At 38.5% G+C, this 22,814-nt stretch overlaps 1 protein-coding gene across 7 annotated transcripts in view; it reads left to right on the forward strand.

The window, feature by feature from the left end:
- LOC109856896 (beta-1,4-N-acetylgalactosaminyltransferase bre-4) overlaps positions 1–22,814 on the forward strand; it is a 99,202-nt gene that overhangs the window by 17,588 nt on the left and 58,800 nt on the right. For 2 of the 7 annotated variants that reach the window (XM_020432656.1, XM_020432667.1), the window contains exons 2-3: positions 7,192–7,468; positions 18,704–18,769. The gene's annotated coding sequence lies outside the window, so the exon portion shown is untranslated. Of the gene's footprint in view, positions 1–5,793; positions 6,093–6,425; positions 6,713–7,191; positions 7,469–18,703; positions 18,770–22,814 lie in introns of those variants that run through there. The other 5 variants (XM_020432629.1, XM_020432639.1, XM_020432648.1 and 2 more) reach the window with 5 other exon arrangements.

Here is a 22,814-nt window from a genome sequence, read left to right on the forward strand (position 1 = left end):
TTTCTTGCGAGTAAAAACCGATCCTCTCACTGATTCTTTCTCTCTATCTATCTATCTATCTTTTTTAAATTAGAAGATTACCAACGTTACGCGATACTTTGCGACGACGGAATGAAGAGATTGTTTCGATTTTCCGGCCTTATCTGACTATCTCGCCGGGAGAGGCCCCAAGTGTAAATTGGCTTGCCTCCAAGATACCTCGTCAGCAGCCCAGAGGTTTTAGAGGGCGCGGCGATGGTGAGAAAGGGTGGCTGGGTGGCTGGGTGGCGTAGAAGCGGAGAGTCGAGTGGGAATATATATTTTCCTTATCAGTTTTTGCACGGAGGGAGCTCGAACGCCCGCACACGGTCGGTCCCGGGTCGACGGCCGAATTTAAAGCCCGTATTACGCGGATCAGCGAGATATTTTATACGACGAGACCAAAAGACGCCGTCGTCGAGATGCTGTTGTAATACACGTATGCCCGAACGCCCGGTTGTGAGATAAAGATAAAAGCAGAGAGTAAGAGAAGAGATGTGCTCTGTATTTGAATTCATTTAGATAATTTTCAGCATCATTGAGTATATATTATTTATTACTTTTGATATATTATTTCTCATCATTGATACATTATTATATTATTATTATTATATTATTATTATATATTATTTATCATCATTATTTATTACGTTTGTGTCGTTATTGTTCATCGAGACATTTGATCTTTTTGTATTATAAGAACGTAACAAAACTTTTTTATACGCAAATATATATCAATGTTTTCAAGGTTGTCGGGTTAAGAATTTGTGTGACGGGAAGTTTCACTTTCCTCAAGAGTAAAAGAAGAAAATTAACTTTGAAAACAAACTGGGACAAACGTCAGCAGCGCTAATGTAATGAATTCGAAAACAAATATTTCAAGAAAAAGAAAACCAGATTGCTTTTGTCCGCTATAATATCTAAATTCTTCATAAAAATTGTTATGCCTATAAAGCTTACTCTAAATAATTGTCGAGATTAACAAAAGCACTTGCGCTAATTGCAACAGTAATTGTAGCCGCGAAAATTATGTGTGCGCGGTGCAAACTCCCTTCGCCTCCGTTCCACGGAGGCTGAAATTACAAACTAAATTAATATAACGCCGCGTAATATTCTGGGTCGTGAAGTTCGTTAATGCACCCGATGTTTGCTGATATGCGAATAAAAACTGTGCAAGGACGAGACGTTTAAATTCTATACCTGTCCGCGTTGTTCTTTCCTGTGACATTAATTGTAACGTCGCACTTATGTACACGCACACACACACAAACGCGCGCTTCGAGGCTTCGAGAGAAGTAGCGGGAAACGGACTTTTGTTCTATCGTCACGCTTGTTTAAGAAAGGCATATATTATGAGACAAGATAAAAATTATAATTAAAGACTCGGTTGTATGATGCATAAAAAATCATACATTCATATGTACGTCACAGTGTGTTAGATACTTGCGTGTCGGATCGCGGCAGATAGCAAAAGAACTTAGGACATTAAAAGTGCAAGCAGCCGACTTTGCATGGAGAATGATGTAAAGTGGCGGATGTCAGGTTGCATTGTCTGTTCAGAAAAGCCCACACGACAGAAGTGCTAGCGCAAGTCTCATGCATTCCGCGACCTAAGGTGCATTCTCTCTCTCTCTCTTTCTCTCTTTCTCTCTTCCTCTCTTTTTACTCTCTATATCTAACACCCCGGTCATGCATAACACAACACGCGCTTAGCAACGCTGTACTATCACTTTTTTTAGATCTCTCGAATCAGTTTTTCCTTATTTCTTTCTCTCATCACGTCGCGCTTATCTCTCGTTGTGTTTTTCTGAGAAATACAACAAACTTATGAAAATGTAACCGCCAATGTATTTGCTGTGTTTCTGACGATCTTTCTTGAAGTTACAAGTTTTTAAATTTTAGAACAAAAGAATTGCTCGCGCACGAATTTCGAGATGAAGTTTAGAGAAGTTTTCTTTTAAGTTTTTTTTTTCTTTTCAAAAAATATTGCTTAACTTTTTACTCAGATCAGAACAGAAAATTGTTCGACTAGAATTTCTCGAGGCGATGGAATCTACGGTAGATACAGACCTGAAGAAGGTGCACCGAAGGCGAAGTTGCGCGCACGTGAATATTCCCGTGAGAACTTCACCGGGCGGCGTTTCGCCGCGTCGCATCGTCATTTTGCGACGCGTGAACTTGCCACGGTGATGCACCGAACGGAGATGGCTTTGCTGTGCGCTGCGCGCGCAGTTTGCCATTAATTACGCACCTTAGAAAAGTGTACGGACTCACAGATCAGGTGTGTCCACGAGATGCAAAAATGGAACTTATAGTGATGCCGCGTAATTACGATAATTGCGTTTAATCTGAAGTACTAGTTGTGAAATAGATATATTGCAATTTTAATATCGAAATCAAAAATGCTTTCAAATGCTAACAAAATTATAAACTTGAATTTTGTTTAACAATTTAACAGAAGAGAGAAAGAAGAAAACTGCGGCAAAGAAAAAGTAATGTTACATTTCAAGACGATGTGTTTTCAAAATTCTTAACAATAATTGAAACTTTTCGTAATTAGGAAATTTATTCAGTTTTTTATTTAATCTTTCGTTATGAAAATTTCTACTTGGGTTCTTTTCTTTTGTGTTAAAAATATTATTTAAAAATATTTTAAGTCAGATATATTTGTAGAAATAGAACCAAAAAGAATTTGGGCGCGAGTCAGTTGCTGAGACCGAAGAATTCAATTTCCGGGTCTTTTTGTTTGTGCCGGTCGGCTACTTTTCGATCATTTGTATGTATGAGCTAGCATTCTTTCTCTTCTGTAAATTCTGCAACGATGTGTCTTAAACATCATTTTAATGATTCACCGTTTAATTACGTCCAGTTAAGAATGTCTGGAACGACGTCTGGCATCTAAACCGCGCGCAAGATCTCGCAGAGATATGTCAAGTGCACTCGCAAAGCGTGGAACAGGATTCGCCCGTCGGCTTCGCCGCGCGGACGCGATGATCATGATAAGCGAAATCGCGCGCGCTTGCACTTCCGCACGACAAATAAAGTTTAGATTGTATATTCTTACTTAACAGTTATATGCAAACCTGAAAACTCTCGTGCAAAAAATATGTCAGTTATAAAGATTGATTTATGTGATTTTTTTCCTGTGAAAGAGATATTCGTCGTAAACGACGTCGTAAACTCTTTCCAATCTTGAACAGAACACTTTGAAATTGGTTTATTCTTATCACATCTTATCACATATGTTATTTAGATTGCACATAAAAAATATATCTCACTCCTATATCCAGAGGATGTCAAAGTCCTGTTTAGTTTAATAATTCTGTCTTTTTATTAGGGAAAAGTTTTTATTTATATACAGAGGTCTTTCCGTAATAATATAGGTTTTATATTAAAACAATTTTTTATTATTTTATTACAAATTACGATATCGTTACTTCCGTTTTGCACATGAAACTTTTTGTTTTATTGTCGTACTTGTTACATAGAATTTTTAATATTTTGTTTTATTTTTTTTATGTCAAATAAATGTTTTGTTATTCTAATAGTTTCTTTTTTTTTTTTTCACTTCAAGTCAATGATATTCGACAGCCATGCAAAATTAATGGCCGCTGTCCGCGGCCATGGTAGGCAATCCGCATCAATGACGAGGAGTTTCAGGGACAATGAGCTCGCTTGCTCGTTATTAACCAGCCGAGCAGAAACGAGTGACGCAAACAATAAACGCGCTCGACATGGGGGGTAGATGTGGTGTTCGTGTGTGCAGATTCGCGTGTACGAAAAGTCTCGTACGTTCAAAATTAGTGCCGTTACATGTCAACGGTTAGCGAAGTTGACGCTATTCGGTAGCTCGGTTAGGTGTGCGTGTGTGTGTCTGTACTAGCGCGCAATTGAGTTTTATCTGCCTTGAAAATACCAGGTGAGGAAATGGAAATTGGGACGTTCTATTTTTTCTCTTTCAGTAAACACCGTCTAGACAAATAAACGTTGAATAAAAAGTTTGAAATACGTGACTAACTTCGTTTAAATATAGTGCTGAAAAATATCAAGGATAAACAATTATTAATGAGGATAAAAAATCGCATATTAATGAGAATGAAATTTGCATATTAACGAAAATTAAAAATGTTGCAAAGATGCAACTTTTTTTTTTTTGAAGAGATTTGCGTGTAAAAATTCACGAGAGAGTTTGCGTCACGTTTGGTTACGTGTTTTAGGAAAATCAGCGCTTGGCATCGATGGTTCGGCCGAGACTTTCGAGACACAAAGAAGCGTGGAATAGATCCACTGAGAGCAATTTACGAGATTTTCTGCCGCACACGCGCGTGCATGTTGTGTTTTTATTAAGGTCCAACTAGATTCTCCGTGCGCACATTTCTCTTGCTTTTTCCGACTGGCGACTCGAGCCAAAACCGACAAACTGTCCGCCTCGGTAGTCTCGAAAGTTTTTAACGTCGCGACGAGTCGAATGGGAAAGCCGCCGCAAAATAGGATTTGGAAGGTACCGGAGAAACCCCTCCCGGGGATTTGAACGAGAGGAGCTTTTGTAAGCGCGGGTGCAGCGCATAATACATTCTTCCTAATCTGCCGAGTTCTGTCGTTTTATGCACGTATCGCATTGTTTTCCGAGCGAGAGACCTGGTACAAACTCGCGTAACACGCATTCACAAACCGGCGCTTATCTTCAAAATACAATTGCACGGAACATATATAGGTCCGCTATTTTCATACACAATGAAAATTTCAAAGTGCACATATTTTACGCTACCGTGATACAAAGGATTATCTATAAATAGAGCAAGACCAAACGAAGATTTGATGAAAAAAAAAAAAAAAAAAATGAAGTAGCATTGCGTTTCACAAAAAAAACATAGAACAAATACGCCGTTGAGTATTTTCGTGTTCTGCAATGACAAAAATGTCGCGACGCGACATCGATTTTCATCGGTCACCGAAGGTGACGAAGGCCATGTTTTTTCGCACATGTATTTCTTTCATATTTTAATTTCGCGCAGGAAACGTAGTCAGAGATGCAGCAGACCGAGGATTTCGTGCGCTGTCGCGTTTTGCATTTGCTAAGGTTGTGCCACATTATATTCAAAGTCACGGATGTGCGACAATGCCGCTCGCTTCAATTTAATGCGCAACGAAACCTTTTTGTCGCAAAGGTTTTTGAATCTTCGAAGGCAACGGGAGTCTTAAATTGAATAATTTAAGTTGTATTTCTTCGTATACGCCGGATTCTATTAATATCTTCGCTCACATAAATGTTGAATCTTTAATGTGCTGAGCATTATTTTTTGCTGAGATTCTTTGAAAAAAAAAAAACAAATGCATTATCGGACTTGTTTTAGGAGAATGTTCAATTGCGTAACGTTAGAAACAAAAAATATCACAGCATTATTCAATCCCGGAATGTCGCGCACTTGGAAAGTCCATATATGCTCGACTCCGATAAAGTCAACAATTTATTGTCAGGTAATTCCGAAGGTAAAACTCTTGATCTCTCGAATCGATTGGTGAACTAGAGACTGTCGTTACGAGAAAACTTACGTAATAGATTTGGTCGGTTCCTCGGAGAGGTTTTGACAACTAACAATGTCATTCTCTCACGTTCGCGGTCAGGTCGCTCCGATTTATACACAGAGAAGTTCGCGGTCGACCGCGAGCCAATCGTGACCCGGCGCCTCGGCCAATCGCGCGCCTTCTATCGTCGCCGGCTCCTCTCTCTCTCTCGAGGCTCGGCACAGCCGGTCGGAACGTCAGTTCGCGCCGAAGCCTCACGCGGTGAGTTGTGTTTTGGTTGGTGCGCGCGTTTTCTCGACGATTTTTAACTCGCGCTCTTTATTTTCCTTTACCATTTTCTGCCGCGCTTTTCTCTGACGCGTTATTCTCGAATCGAGTCACGTCCCGGTTGATGTGCTTCGTTCTCGAGATAAAAGCGTACGTAGGGTTTCTCTTCTCGCGCGCGACGCGATTTTCACAAACTGACATTCTCGCACGGAAGTGACTGCTTGAATCGGATCCTCGAGTGTGAGCTGTCTTGACATTGACTGTGAGAAAAGAAACAAAGGGTAAGACGAACGATTGTTGATACCGTTTTATATAGTGTCTCCGCCAAAAACCTGCGTATATAATTATATCTTATCTTTTTTTTTCTTCTGCGAAATTAAACTGATATATTCTTATTTCAATATAAAATTGATGAAGAATTCATTGAGAGATACGCTATTCGCGCACGAGATATTGTGTAATATTTAAAACAAGTTTCTTGTCACGTATATATATTGAAAAGAACAGAATTTGTGCGGTTTGCTTTCAATAAACAAGTCCTTGAACATCATCGGCGTGAAAAATATGTGCTGACCTTAGGCATTTCTAAGTGACTCAGATTATATTGTCAACAGAAATAACGGTGTCAACAGTCACGCGCGTCTTGCTTGGAAGTGACATACGCGGAGAGAGGGTTCCGCATTCACGAGTGCGCCGCGCGATTTCGTAAGAGACACGCGAATAGCTCGGAGAGCAAATCGTGCGGTTCATTCTTGCAAGGTAAAGGGATACATTGGGAAAGATGTGGTGCGGCTGTTACACGATCCGGTGAATGCCGAGCAAGGAATACCGGGTTGTACGGAGCGACAGGGAACGGGGAAAGGGATGAGGCTGTGAATACAAAACCGGTTGCATTGAGAAGGTCAGTTACTGGCCGCAGCGTCTACTTTGTTGGTTGCATTTCTGGTCCTTTATTTCGGTTATCGAATGCCCTTTAGGGTTTCTCGAGTTTGTTGAACTTCACCGCGCTTATGTGCAAACTAATAAGTTACGACGAATGTTCGAAATTGTAATAATGGCACGAATGGCAGATTTATATTGATTTTGGGTTGCATTTATAGTCTGTGTTTAAAGAGGAAAGTGTTTAGAGAGAGAAAGAGAAAGGGAACATATAAATCACACACGTACGTAAAAACCTATACCTAAATCTTGTTCGTAAAATGTTTCTTGTAGTCCCATGGTTAGAAAAATGAAATTGTATCCAAACTTTTTGAAACACAGTAAAAAAGAAAAACCGAAGAATTTAAGAACTAAGCAAGAGAGAAGGGTCGTTATAGGCACGTCACATCACAGAACACCGTTCTTGAGTGGCAAAGAGTCACATGTGTATGTATATTCTAGGATCAATAGGGGGAAGAAAAGAGGACGAGGGGAACGAAGGCTTCGATGGATCTCGTTTGAAAATCTCAAAGGCCAAGGCTGCCGCTCACGAACTAATGTGAGGGGTAGGGAGAACCGGAAGAACGAGATAGAAATCGGCGTAAGGAGAGAAAGAGAGAGAAAGAGAGAGAGAGAAAGTGGGAGAAGATGAGCTATCTGACACGTGGGTGAACTGCGAAGACTCGCAAGCTCTGGCGTTGCTGAAAGATTGAGGAAGAGCGACGCTAAAGTGAGAAAGGTAAGGGATTACGTAAGATCTCGTGCGCGGAGAACGAGGATTGTAGAGAAACGTTTTGGAATGTTCAGCTGGAAGATTTGTAACAATTACGTGGCGCATCCAGCACGTCGTCCTATATACATATATATTCTTTTTTTTTTTTTCAATTGTTTTTCTCGAACACAAGAGAAACTCTTGCGCAAACCGACAGTTTTTAATTATCGAATTGATACATATGATACATTTGCGCATGAATAATTTTTTAATTAACATAATGATATATTTTATCCCGATTTAATTTGTCGCTCCGGAATATCTCCAGGTTTTAATAGAGTGATATCATTATATTACATCAAACGATTTAATTATTTATTTAATAGATACATTTATATATAATGTATGATATTTATCTCTATATATAATGTGTGATATTATCTCTTTGTATATAAATCGTTGTGTGTGCGCGTGAACGGGGGTAATAATTCCGATTGACCGAATCTCCGTATTGCGCATATAGAGAGAGAGTCATTACGCAGAAAAGGATAGAGAGCCAGCAGCTAATCTAGGATTAGTTAACATACAGTCCTGGCCGCGATGCAATCTGGTCTAAATAGACAGTATTAATCTTCTATAGGCGAGGTGAACAGCTGGGCAATTTCTAGTTGCGCTAGGACGAAGTATTAGCTGTAATTGGCGGATATTACTTAAATGGGCTATCATTTAATTAGCGAGTTGATTTAAATAATATTCTTGAATATTATTGCATCTCAGTCGCGGCGAGGTTTTTAAAATCAAAAAAAAAAAAAAAAAAATTTTGCGTGAAGAGCACATTCTTCTGAAGTCACCGGCAAATCACTTTTTTTGTTGTCCTATATTCTACATTTGTTTTCTAGCGCTTTTATAGTTTTTTTTTTTTTTTTTAAAGTCTGCCTCACGTGTTTATCTCTACCGTTATTTCTTTGTAACCTAAATACTTGAAGTGATCGATTTCCTCAATATCTATTCCGTTTCAAAGCTACTGCTCCTTTCTCCTTTTACCTTCGACTTTTCCACGCTTAGAGTCAACTTTCTTTTCTTCAAAAATTTCGAGAAACTCCTCTTTCAAATCAGAAATGCCTTCTTTGCCACCGAACACACTTTCTCTCCGCTGCCAACTGTCAGACCTTTTGTTTGTTTTTTCCGCAATATATTTTCTATATCCGCTTGAATCTTCCTCGATGTTTCGATTGGAATAAATCGATCGTAAGCTTTTACGATTTAATCAAAAAGAAGAAAAATACGACTCTTGACACACACCATACATTCGCGCGCCAAAAATAACACAACTCTTGAAAGATTTGTTTGCGAAGGGGTCGCGCAAATGTGTGCACACTCGCGCTGGTTGCAATCAGCAGCCGGTGCGTATGTATTACTTAACGCCGCCAGACTGTTCCGCTCGCGCGCTCTATTCGTGCTATGCAAGGTGGATGCGCGTTAGTGATTTTGCGGATTGCGTAGAGACTCGAAATTCGCAATAGATAACATTCGAAAGCCGTTTTGTACGTGCATACGCGAGAATCCTGATAGCGCGGTGCGCAAATTATACGCATTCGCGTATTACGATTCATTCCATATTTGGTTTTCATGTACAAACGCGACGAGAAAGAGTCTGAACAGAGAGAGAGAGAGAAGCAGTAGTAGATAGAGCTTAAAAAATGTAGAGTTTTGCACGTAGATTGGCTTGATATTTTATATGCAGCAAAGATAACTTCGACGTTCTTCCCGGAATATCGTGTATTAACGCGAAACACATTTTCATTATCGTATCACGTATTTTCATTATCACATATCATGTCTGATAACGAATTTTGTAGTAATACACATTGTTGCTATATGATCTTTGTTCTGTCGAGATACATGATAGATTTTTAACTCTTCAGCTTTTGCGTAAGCCGCGTGAAACTGCTATTATTAGTATCTACTTCACTGTGCGTGTCAAGTATTTCTTACGTCGACGGTACGTTTTACGTGTTTAATTATCGCGTGCTCGTTTTCACGCGCGAGTTTCCATAGGATTTTTTAAGATTTGACCATTTGTTGTCTGATGGTTAAAAATATCGTGTATCATATGCACACGACGTGTATGCACTTAACGTGAATCCGACTTGCCTAATTGACAGATGATAACACTATCGGGGAGCGAGAAGTCAACTATTAGGATAAGAACTGATGAATTGTGCGACATTGACCTGTCGCATTGACTCGGTGAAATATAACGATTGTCGCTTCTCGGATATTATCAGTATATGTATATATTACACAGCAGAAATATTATATATTTACACTAGTACAATTGTCTGATAGCTTCGGACATTTTTTTTACCAGTAGCAGATGTATAGATAATAGATATACAGATAGTAGACGATAATACCGTGTTTTCTTTTTCCCTTTTCGTAAAGTGATACAAATATAAAACTGATACAAATATATAAAAAAAAATGTATTTGCTAATGTTATTACGTATTAGGTATTATGTAAGTTGATGCATAAAGAAACTGTAAAAAAATAAGAAAGATTGAAAAAAATATTTTTATTAATATTATCATGTATTGTGCAAGTTGACTGGCAATATTTCCGATGAATCGCGTCTCGTGATTCGTTTGTCGATGATTTGTAATTTTTCTGAGTTGAGATAGTGCTCTTTTTTTTTCTTCAGAAAGTTGTTTTTACTGAAAACGGAATAACAATTTTTTTTTTTTATTGACGAAACACGCACTTGTCTTTCGAAAGAAATAATGAATGGTATATCGGCGCCAGTAATCGTTCCGTGGACTATAAGCAACCAAGCACTCATCCTGTTGCCATAAATCGTATAACGCCCCTAACGTCGACGTCGAAACTGTCGCAGCTCTTGTGTGCAAGCTCGATAATGCGTCATCAGTTTGCCTATAAATTAGTTTTTATCACAAACGTGTTTCCCCCATCCTCTTACTTTATCGAGTGGCGTTCTGAAACGCTCTGCTTTCAAATCCCGCGAGACTTGGTCGTTGCGCAAGTGTTTTATCACCGAAATATAGGTACATACATATGTATTTTGTTCAGAAAACCGTGTATAGCGGCGCGCGCTAGTTTCAACCGCTTCTCTGGTTTAAACGCATCCAAGCGAATTTTTGACGTATCTTACATAATATTTGAATTCGATTTCGTCTCGTTAATTCATTAATTTAAATCTTCAGAAGAGCGAGACGCGATTTAAAATAGATTGCGGAAAGAAATCTTGAATACAAAGTCGAGCGAGCGAGTTTGAACATGATATACAAGAGCCTTTTCGTAATTTTGATTTGCATAAAGCCTCGGCATGATGAAATTTTTGTCGTAACATTGAAACAACAACACAAACTGAAACATAACTACCCAGCCACGGAAAGTTTTTAATGGATTAACACGTAAACGAGCGATTGCTTTAATTAGCAAGAAAAATATTTGTTCGCGACACGCTCATTCATCAAGCGGAGAATGGTTTCCGCGAAAGGCAATTATTTCGCGTCGAGAGAGAAAGGAAACGTCCAGGATGGAGAGAGGTGCATATTGAGTGCATTTAATAGTCGCGGCGAACGTATTTCTCGCCATTATCGCGTTTTGCGTGTATAAAAGTCACGCGCGCTCGCTCAAACGATAGCGATTTATGCCTTTCATAGCGCGCTCGCTCGATTCGTAACGGAGAACGAACGATCGTTGTACTAACACCATTCAACTGTGCGCGCGCGCGCGCGCAGCGCTGGTTACCATTTATATCACGAGGGCGTCGAGGAAAATGTCTTGTGGGATTTACGTCCATTCATCGACGATGACCAAATTGCGCATTGTGCCCCGTTTTATTAGCTCGCTCGAATAAATAGACTACGCGTTCCTTGCGCGCGCGCTCCGTCATTCTGATGCAATTCTAAATAGGGTGAATCGCAATAAATGTCGATGACTCTGACATTTAGATATTTAGAGCGGAAAAAGCACGTGTGAATCGGTTTCCAGCATATTTACCGGAAAGTTTATAATTGTACCATTGTTTCTTTTTCTTTTTGAAAAGAGAGAGAAAAATCTCTGATGTGTTGTTTTATGTTCTTGCTCTCTAATTTTTTTTTCTTTATTTTTTTTTTTTTTTTTTGGTCGAAATTCGTAGATTGAGAAAATTATTGCGTTATTTTTATCCTCATTTTCTAAAAATCACAATTTATTCTCAGATGTATACTTGGATGCGTCATGTTTCTCGGTTTTCAAGCGTGGAATGTCATGATTTTTGTGGCTTCGGAATGACACGTTTCCAATCGTTATTCCGCATGCGGGCCTACTTTATCACGGCTCGCTTACGACGGCAGGCGCGCGTTTAATCGCATCCGCCGGCCTCACAGATCGCGGATTGTTATCGAGCCAATTACGTCCCGTCGACGGCCGCTTTAAATCGACGACGACGACGTCAGTGTTCGCGGTAGCGGCACCTGCCTTGTGTGCTTGCTGTGCCTTGCACTTATATGACCGCATTGTGCTTGCGCGCGCTCCCACGTCACCAGACGCGGTCTCGTTGCGAAACGTCAGAGGAAATACATTAATATATCTCTGATACGTGACTTAATTATGTAGATTGGTGGCACAGGCACGGATATAGAAACAGCAAGTCGAAAATTAAAACCCGTGCAATTAATATCAGATTTCAATTCACTCTCTCGGTAGGAAAACATGGTTATTATTCGATTTTACAAAAAAGTGTGCGCGTTTATTTAATTTAATTAAAATTTTAAATTGCAAAATAACAAATCTGCGAAATCTTAATTAAAATAATTATACTGCAAATATATGCGTTAGAAATTGAATATTAAGTGTTTTTGTTTTGTTTTTTTAACGGAAGTTTATATTTTTTTAGTTTTCATTGTTTACGTACAATGTAAACGAGCGAATCGAGGCCTTCTCGCTCGGGATTCTATTCGTTTCGCAATAAATGAGCTGTCTTCCCGCCTATTCTGGCGCATAGATTAAGTGAAAAGGGAGAATCATATTGAAAATAAAGCGTGTATTTCAGTCGCTCTTGAGAAGCACGCCTCGTGGTTGAAATATGTCTGAACTTTCCAGCCGGCGATGTTAGCCGGCACGTACACTTTATATTCCACGTACGTACACTTTATTTACGTGCGCTGCGCGCCTTTGGGGGATTCGCAGGCGGGAATAAATAACGATCACGCCTATTTATTATTACGCGGGGTTATAATTACCGTTTATTTTGTAGCGAGCTTTCTTGCGGGGAAATTGCGCGGACCTTCGTCTTGTGACGATCTCCCGAGAGAGATGGAGAATTGATAAAGAGTATTATCGCCGCGACTATATTTATTATACATGTACAACTGTATATTCAGTTATTAACACAATCTACAACGAATATTTTGTATTCACTCTCGGTTGTAACGTCGTCGAAAGTTATTCGACGACTGCCATTCCTGGCACGCATCGGCGATGAACTGGTGATTGGTATGCATCGACATAAAGTCGCGGGAGTAGATTTCTCGATGCGGCATATAGCATGTATAGGAAGCGTATAGAAAAGAAAAGTTAAGTATACCTTTCCGGTATAATTTATTCTGTATAAATGTACACAATGCGTTTCCTTTTTGTGGATAGAGTACGCAAATAACTTGGAAAAAAGTTCAAGAAATGATTGATTTGATGATTTTCCAACTGCGCAGATCGTCGATGTTAAGTATTCGAGCAATGTAAAACACAGAGACCGAAGTATTCTTTTGTATGTGTAATAAATTGTTTAACAAATGTATGTGTGTGTGTGTGTGTAAGGAATTTTGATGAAGAAATATGAAACGATATCGGGAATGTGATTCTGAAGTAGATAAAAGTGATAATAGCTTGCTTTTGCAATTTTGAAAATAGCGACTTTGCAATTTCCACTGCAGTGCGAGTCAAGTGGATAATGCGATTCCTTTTTTTTTCTTTTTTTTTTTTATTGTAACTGGCTTCATGCGCGTGGAAAAAAGCGGAATTTGACGCAATCTGCTATATATCTGCGTTTGTTACTGTTTTCTGAAGCGTTTTAGACGTAATTCCCTTTTTTCTCTTTTTTTCAAACGACAAAACAAACTATTTCGCCAGCGGTAAAACGGTGCGTTCCAAACAGATTAATGCAAGTAGAGAAAAAGATCAAGTTTGTGTGTGTGTACGCGCGCACGTGTGCATGTGTGTGTGTAAAATTAAATACTCACTACCGAATAGAATTTTCTCCCAAAAACAATAAAAACCAACACACAAGAGATTTCCGAAAAAATAAAAAACTAAGATTCATAACGTAATATTCGCGCCACGAATATTTTTTTTAAGTATTTTTTTACAGAACACAACTGTTCGTATTTATTTCACGTTCTTTACCGGATATTATATTTATTCCGCGGAGAGAAACTCGATACGGTGTCCATGTTGTTTTAACGAACAAATGGTGGACCGATTCAGTGATTCACGTAATTGCGATTGATTCGAGCAAAAAAAACCCCTTTGTAATGTTATTGCAACGTTCACTAAGAAACACGCTTTGATCAAATATTATTTATTAATCGCGCGTTTTTTTACATATGTATTTCTGCAATTGAATATCTACGAGCTAATATCGCTTGGCGCATTTTGCAGCGTAAATCATCGCATAATGTCGCGGATGTGATATCTTTCGCGCGCGCGCGTGTCGTCTTAATTGATTTCACATCGCACTCGAGAATTTACAAAACAACACAATGAAAAAATGCAAGCGCACATGTATTCAAACTTGTTAAAAGCGTGCCGATGTGCAAAAATCGTTCGAAAATTCGAAAATTTGCGAGGAGAAAAAAAACGCGATGATGTTTTATTGCATTCGCAATAAAACTTTTGCCGTGTATAAATTTTATTTGCTACAGAAGTTTTACAGTTGTTTTTTTTTTTTTTGTTTTTCGTTTTCAAATATATATACTGTCATTTATACACGTCGAGAAAATGTATCATATTGCTCTGGCAAAAGAACATTCCGCTGAGTAAACAACTCCCTTGATGAAAAACCACATTCTAATTAGAGACGCCTCTCTGAGAGTAAAACTAATTAGCTTCCACATGATGTGAGATAAAATAATACAGGATGGTATCGTATCTCTGATATATTCACACACTGACGCTATTTAAAGATACTGTTTAGCTCTCTAATATCTCGAGGCATATCTCTTGGCAATATCTCACTCTTATATAACATGATCAATATTTTAGTATCTTGAAACTTGTTAGAAATATAGGACCAGCTTTTTCTACTTCTCTCGTAACACACACACACACACACACACACACACTCTCTCTCTCTCGTAAACATCAGACCGGTATTCGAAGTTTATTATTAATTTATGATTGTGTTTTAAATTTATCTTAAGATGCTACATGAACCGTTATATTTGATAGAAATCAGCTGAAGAAGACCTTGAGACAATTTTAAATACGAGATCCGATTGTGTGAATATCGATCTTGGTACTTGTGCAATATCCTGTGCTTTATTTGTTTAAAAACTATAAGTAACGTGTGTGCTATACACACGTTACTTATAGTTTTTCATAATTTCCGTGAAATATATTAATTTAATGTGTCTTATGTCTATACATCAGAGACACACAAGTTTCAAGATAATCTAATTGCGTATGTGCGGTTTGCGGGCACTTGCAATCGCACATCCGCTGTTGTAGTAGCTGTCGCAGGTACTACATATCGCGTTGATTCGATAATACAGATTTTCGAGGCGATATATATGTATATATGTATTCCGATATTGCGCAAGACGAGCACGGGAACGTGGATTGCGCAACGCAAGCGAGTCTGACACGTGCGAGAGGTGGACGAGTTAGGAATCGATACGAGTTTAATCTCGCGTTGGCGCGAGGGGAGAGACCACCGGTTTCTCTCTATCGGACGAAACTAGATGCGGTATTGCACGTACGTACGTACGTACGTGTATACGCAGTGTCATCGATGCATTCGAAATAGCAATCAGCTGTGGTGCAAGTTGCAAAGCGGAGTCGCTTCTCTTACGTCGTCGCGTCCAAACACGTAATAGCATCGCAAACCGCATTTCTCGTGTGTGCACATGTATGTTGCAATAATTTGCAATAACGTAGAAATTTAATTTGAAAACCTGGTTCATCTGTTCACGACGCGCGTGATTCTTTTTTTTTTCTCTCGCGTCTGCGAAGTAATAAATGAGACTAATTTAATTCAGAGATGGCGAAGAACAGAATTGTTTTTATAAATTAACATGTCATAAAACTATAATATTTTGATGGATCTTTATCGAATCGTTGCATATGAAATGTTTTATTTGAAATTTTTATAAGGTTTTACACAACGTTTTAATACTTCTCTTAATATATAAAAGATTTTCCATTGTCTCGATTTAAATGGAGAAAGTTTGAACGTAGTTAATTCTTCGAAATATCTCGCGCACTAAATTTTGCGCGTTCTTCTCAAGTTAATAAATAAGGGATTCTTAGGATTAACGCGTCTCGAGCAAAATCGCGAAGAGTTAATTAGGCAACACTTTTACGACTACGGACACGACATCGAGACGTAATTGTTCGATTAAAATTAAGTAGACACTGTTATCTAAACTAACGTCGTAAACTCGCGACGCACACGCGATTCGTGCGTCCGCAAAATAGCAGCTCCCTTTCCTCTCCTTCTTGTTGTATTATGTGTACAATGTGTTAAAGGCGTTATTTACAATGCGTCATTATGTGCCTCGATTTCGTGCCGTTTGTCCACGTTTGTTGCACACGTAATACGATAATTACACGTTGCCAGGTTCGTCCGCATAATCGCCATTAAACAGCTATAAATGTCGCATTGTCCCGTATAAGCAACTTATATAGAGGACTTACATCTGTGATACTTATCCGCGTTTTATTATACGCAAACACGTACCTATCTACATAAAAAAAAAAAAAAGAACAAGATAAACGTAGGAAATAAAGTCTATGAGTTATTTCTGTTTTTATAAGTGTCTAAATGTGAGAAACATGTAACAAGAGTATTTTATAAAATCTTTTTTTTTTAAAGAAGATTTTATCAATATATTTAGAATTATCTTTGCTTCTAGAAGAAAATGACTACAAAAACACGATGAAAGATTAACTTATATATTGGTTTTTGACGTTAGTATCTTTACGCGCGCGCGCGTTAGTATCAAAAGCTTCGCTTTTTGTTTTTACATAGATAATAATGTTTACCAGATATTCCACTTGTGTATATTCGAAAATTGTCGACGCGCGATACGCGTGTCGCTACGAAGTTAACTTTTTTTTTTTTTATCGCGGAGATGACGATTGTTTTGTCGCATGTAAATGTCAGAGGATACCACCGTCTGACAGGTTGCTGTTCCGCGATGTAGTTATCTGCACTATGGGGAATGCGGTTTGACTTCCGTTCCTATAAAAGAAACAGGACAGTGTGACTAAAACATGTGTGTTTCTTCTTCGATTTCTTTATCTCGATGCTTTGTTTGTCGTAAATAACATATATAGTTTTTAAGTGAGGCACTTAAATAACACAATCACTCTGAGCATCAAAGAAGAATTTGGAAATTTTACACAAAATGTTTTATTTTTTTTGTTATTACACGTATAAAGTCGCAGCTGTGTTTCCGCGTTTCTTTTTTGTTGTTAATGAAAAAGAGTTGACTCGAAATCAAAGAAAGTGTGCACCTTCTTGTGCGGTCGATCGCATTTTTGGGGATCAATCGATTCGCGACTTCTCTGGAGTTGGTCCAATATTCCGTGACACAGCGGAAACCGTTCTGTATAAACGATGCCTCTCGCGGGTTTTCGCGTTCTATCGAGCGAACGGCGGCGGAAGCTGCGGATAAAGCGAACGAGAACTCGATTTCGTTGAGCGCTTCCCCGAGTCATGCCCAAGGGCGATCCCCTGGTGTACACGGTGTCTCGGCGATAAGCTGAGCAAGCCGAGGCTGGAATAAAAGCGAGCTTTTGACGATTTAATACGACGATGTAATAAAAATGCAAATTGAGATATTGTTTTTTTTTCATTTTTTTAACAAAAAAAATACACCTATTCGACAAATTTTCTGCAATATACTTGCATTACAAAGTGACGTAAACAAAAGCTGCTTTAATTTAATGGTGTGATGCTGTGTATTTAATAAAGTTTAAATATGTAGTGTCAATGTTTCGTTTTAATAAAAACTTGATTTCAAATTAAAAAAAAAACAGAATAAATAATACAAAAATAGACATGGAAATAAAAACGCGGAAAATTTTCTTTTAGAGAATTCGTGCATTTCTTGCCGAATATATTCTGATCGATATGTTTCCGTGATGCTCGTACGAAATAATTCTCTTAGACGGTTCACGTTTCTCGTATTATCACCCGAAAGAGCGAGCTTTAGGAACGTCCGGGAACGTGGCGAAGATCGTCTCTATCGTCTGGCTGAGTTTCTCTCTGTCTCTGGGTAAAAGAGAGAATGAGAGAAAGGCAGAGCCCGAAGATCGTAGATCTCGCTTTTGGCTTGATTACGCGATAAAACACGCCGTGAACGAAGAGGCGAGCGAATATTCTCGGAGTCGGGAGCCATGAATAAAACGCGTCGAAAACGACTTCTCGAATCGAATTTTCTTCCCGGTTTGTTTATCACGTGCCGTCCGCCCGTCTGTTCGTTCACTAAAACCAAAAGTCGATATTAAAAATCATGTTTTCTTCCTTTTCCCATTTCTTTCTCTTTTACTTCTTTTCTGTTCATAAAGTATCAGCGGAATCGAAGTCGTAAATTGCGGATCGAGTATATCGTTTCAAATATTGTTGCAACTTTTCGTCTGTGAATAACGCGAACGTGAATTTTGTCACACGATACATGTTTGTTTCTGTTTCTCATATGATTTTTTTTATTGAACCTGCGAACATATATTCGAACACACTTGTCCGGTGTATTGTCACTTACAATCAAAGTTGGTTCCAACTCGATACCCTCGCACGGAGAATGTCCGAGATGCTTGGCGTTTAATTGAATTTGCCTGCGACAAGGGACGCGATCACATCGCCTAATAGAACGCGTCCGTGTTTCACGAGAGGTTCGCATTAGTTCGGGTTCTCTGTGTATTCAGGATACAGTTCCTTTTTGAAGTGGAATTAATTAAATTCGATCGAGTTTCATTCGAGTTTTCACCGCTAAACGGTATCAAAGACGCAATCAATTTATTTTTTCTTGTTACAGGCAGAAAAAAGAGGACACCTCGGACACACGTGGACGTACGTGGACGTCTTTTGCGTTCATATTAACGTGAGTACTGTTTATGAAAAATGCTATTCTAAATAGATAGATAGATAGATAAGTTCATTGTTCCATAAGAGGGTTTCCGATTCTTCGAATACAAAAGAAAAACTAACTTACTTGTGTATTCCAATCATCTTATGTTAACGTACTACTTTTAATACCTACAAATTACCTACTCTACTATTTACGTATTCCTATACGATCACACACACACACACACATACACATATGTTTGCCTTTCATTTTTTCTTTTTCTTTACCTAGCTAGCAGCCTCGTTATTTTTCCCATCTCTCGATCTACTTGCCGCACGCCCCAATCTACCCTTGCCTCTTTCTTTACTATTCCATTCCGTAAGCTCGCAAATACGACTCCCGTTTCTCTGTTTACTATTTTCTCCTCCATACATTTTGTTACCCCCTTTCTCTCTTTCATTTCATTCCTCATTCACTTACTTTTATCCTCTCTTTCTCTCTCTCTCTTTCTCTCTGCCTCTCTCTTTTTTACGCATACGTATTCTTTACTCTTTCATTCTTCTCTTTTATATCATTTCTTTTACTTGCTCTTTCCCTTTCTTCTTCTCTTCCTCTCTCTGCTTCGTTCTCTCATTTGCATTACTCTTTTCTTCTTTTTTTATTCTTTTCCTCTCTCTTCAACTTAAAGTTTTCTTTCATTCAAAATATTTTTCTCTTTATTCCATCTTCATCACTTCTTCTCATTCTGAATTTTTCCATATTTTTGACCTCAACTTTCTCTCCTCTATATTTCTACTAGTTTCTATTGTGTTTTTCTCTCTCTGTTAAGTCCATGTCAACTATCCTCTCTATTCTTCTTTTTAATTTCCTCTTCTATTATCCTTTCTTTTCCAAGATATTTAATTCTACTATCATCATACATTCTTCTTCCCTTACTCTAATTCTCCTAACCTTTTCAATCTCTACTCACGCTCTTATTTTATTCAGAATTTTCTCCATTTCCTCTCTCTCTCTCTCTCTTTTTCATCTTTTGCTTTTAGTCTTTTTTAGACACAAAAAGAAAAAATATGGTTTCCCCATATTTTTTCTTTTTTTCTTTATCACTTCTATCTTCTCTCTTTTCTTATTTTTTTCTCCAGCTTTAATCCTATCTTGTCAAAATTCCCGCTGCCTTATTGGAGCTTTCCCTTACCTGCCGCTATCTACGCTCTCTATTCAGTCTCGCTTCGCACTCTTTTCGCCGCTCTTGTCCCTAACACTCCTATCTCACTCCTATCTCACTTATTTTCTCTAAACTACTCTATTCTTTTCTTTTCCAACTTTTTTTCCACTTTTCCGCACTTCTTGCTATTTTCTCTCACACACGTTTTCACATTCTGTCTATTACTCTTTCTTTCTTCTCTAACACTCGCTTTATTCATTTATCGCTTTCCACATCAATATTCACTAGCACATCGGAAACGGAAGTTCGCTATTCTAAATAAATAACTCAAATACTTTTATCATTTGAAACATTAAATTTTGCATTCAATAAATGTCTATGTGATTTTCGCAAAATACTTCAAAGAAACGGAATTTACAATTTTGAACGAAAAATTTGAAACGTGAAACTACGCGATGGAAAAATGTACGATTTCGAATAGAAAAGTGCGAGCCAGCTAACTTTTTATCTCGGAGATCAATTTTGATCGAGATCTTCTGTGCTTGATATTATATATTGAAAATCGTCGGCAATACACAAGAACTTAACTGCGTACCGTTTTCCATATAATCCTCTCGACATTATATGCGTATCGAATTGGCAGAAGTATTTCATGTCTCCAAAAAAACGGACCTGTCTGTTGCCAGCAAAAGACGATTGATACAAAATCCTCCATGAGAATCCAATCTTCGAAATGGCACGGCGAAGTTCGGACGATCTCGCGACGAGTGCTTTCTTATAATACCTGTCGGACGCTTTTCGTCGGAACTTTTCTGTCCGTTTTTTTTTTTTTTTTTTTTCATTTCTTTCCATTTTGCTCGATTGACGAAAGTTCTCCGTCCCGGAGAAAATCCAGGCTCGATTGTACAATCGCTTCGTTCGAACGAATCTGCTCGTTCTCCGATTCTCCATTCCGCTTGCGCGTAATAATACCCAACTGTGACTCCCTTCCGATAAAAATCACGATATATCTTCGCGCGAAAAAATACCGTTCCGATACGACAACGGTAACGCAAACTGTCGCAAACAAGGAATTAATTTGTCTTTGAGAATAAACTCTCGTTGAATTGTGTTCTTTTTTTTCTTATCGATATCGTTGTACGTAAGTACGATTGTTCTCATTCTTTCAAATTCTTTGTAGAACGAATTTGCAAGTTATTGACATTTTTGTTGCGACATACACTTTTGTGAATTCGCACATTAAAGTCCTTAACTTTAAGTCCTTGGAACATTTTACGTTGAAGATTTTATTATTACGCACGGTTTAAGTCGACTCAGAATTATCTGATTTCGTTTAACATTTTCTATAATTTTGCCGAGCTTCAAGAATGTGACGTTTCGCTCAACATAATTCACACATTCATTGTCAAGGAACTTCCTCTAATTTAAGTTGTAATTAGCGCCAGACGTGTGAAACAAACGTTCTTCTGTTATTGCCGGTGTCGCAACAAATTGAAACGCGCGTCGAAGCGTCATCGCTTGACAAAACGCGCTATTGTACGCGCGCGCGCGCGAGAAGTGTAGAATGCATATTTCGTTTCTCGTCGAGTTGTCGTTTATATCTCGCGAGAGATTTCGTAGTTTCGCAGCGCGGCAACGCGGAAGCGCACGAATCTGGAGATTAAAACGACGAGCACAATGCGCCGTAACGGTCCGTCGCACGGGTTCAGTAAGCTCCATAAAACTTTCCGTCGCGAGGATTTTTTTTTTTTTTTTTTTTTTTTTTAGTATTTTGTAAGCCGCTTTAAGATTTTTGCTTTTTTTCACGGCTGCGCGAAGAAGACACGTATACCATGATAAATCTTTTCGTGAGGTGAGAAATATTTCGCAGAAAAATAACCTTGGCTATTATATTCCGCGGGTGCAGCGATGAGAAAAAAAAAAAAGTCCCGTGCTAAATAAGGACCGGAAAGGTGTATAAATAACGCAGGTATTACGTAACGCGCTTTGAAAAGATGTCCATCTTTTTCGAGTTACAATTTTTAATTTAAACGCCAGGCAAAGATTACACGCTCGTTTCTTGCCAGACAATCGCGACGCGTTTCCTGGAGCGTGAAAAAAATTGCATGCACGGCCGCTTTGTAGCATATATACGTATATATATATATATATACGTATATATGCTTTATCTAGCGCGGTCTACACGTACATTATATTTTATAATATATGCTCGCGAGCAATATTATATTGTCGTGTCCCGTAATCGTTGCGCGACTACACGTAGATTCTTTAGCCATAATTTTGTCGTGACTGAATATTCGTTCGTTCGTTGTGAATACATGCAATTTGCGATAATATATTACGCGATATTACTATCTGTATAGCTGCTACAATTATCCTCATAAAATCGTCCTTCACTTTATCGAACAAGTTTCTGAACGCTAGATTGTATCAGAATGATTTGCGTCATAATTATACATATTAGATTTAATTTGCATTCTTTCAATCGCGACTGTGACGTATCGAAAATTCTTTTAATCCATCCGTATAACGTTGACAATTTTTAAGTTCCGTTATTTAAATCAATATTCATAAATCTCTACAGTTGAGACGTTGAATTATTTATAGAGTAAATCTACATTGGCATCTGCTCTTTTGATATTCTCGAGTTCTCGTTACTTATTATCAACACTTGCAATTCTTTAGTTGCTACAATTCTTGTGTGTGTGTGTGTGTGTGTGCGCGCGCGCGTGTGTGTGTTTCCTTCGGTACTTATCCTGTATACGTATTCGACCGCCGTCGTTGAATATTCACCGCGGCTTATCAGCAGGCGCATTAGAGGCGCTTGGGAAATCGTTCGGGCGGGACGGAAAATTAGCGTTTCCCGCGTGCGTTACTCGTCCGCACGCAGAAACACCGCCGCCGTCGTGTTCTCGG

The sequence above is a fragment of the Pseudomyrmex gracilis genome, unplaced genomic scaffold (assembly GCF_002006095.1).
Source record: "Pseudomyrmex gracilis isolate BER0280 unplaced genomic scaffold, ASM200609v1 scaffold_4, whole genome shotgun sequence".
Classification (NCBI taxonomy): Eukaryota; Metazoa; Arthropoda; class Insecta; order Hymenoptera; family Formicidae; genus Pseudomyrmex; species Pseudomyrmex gracilis.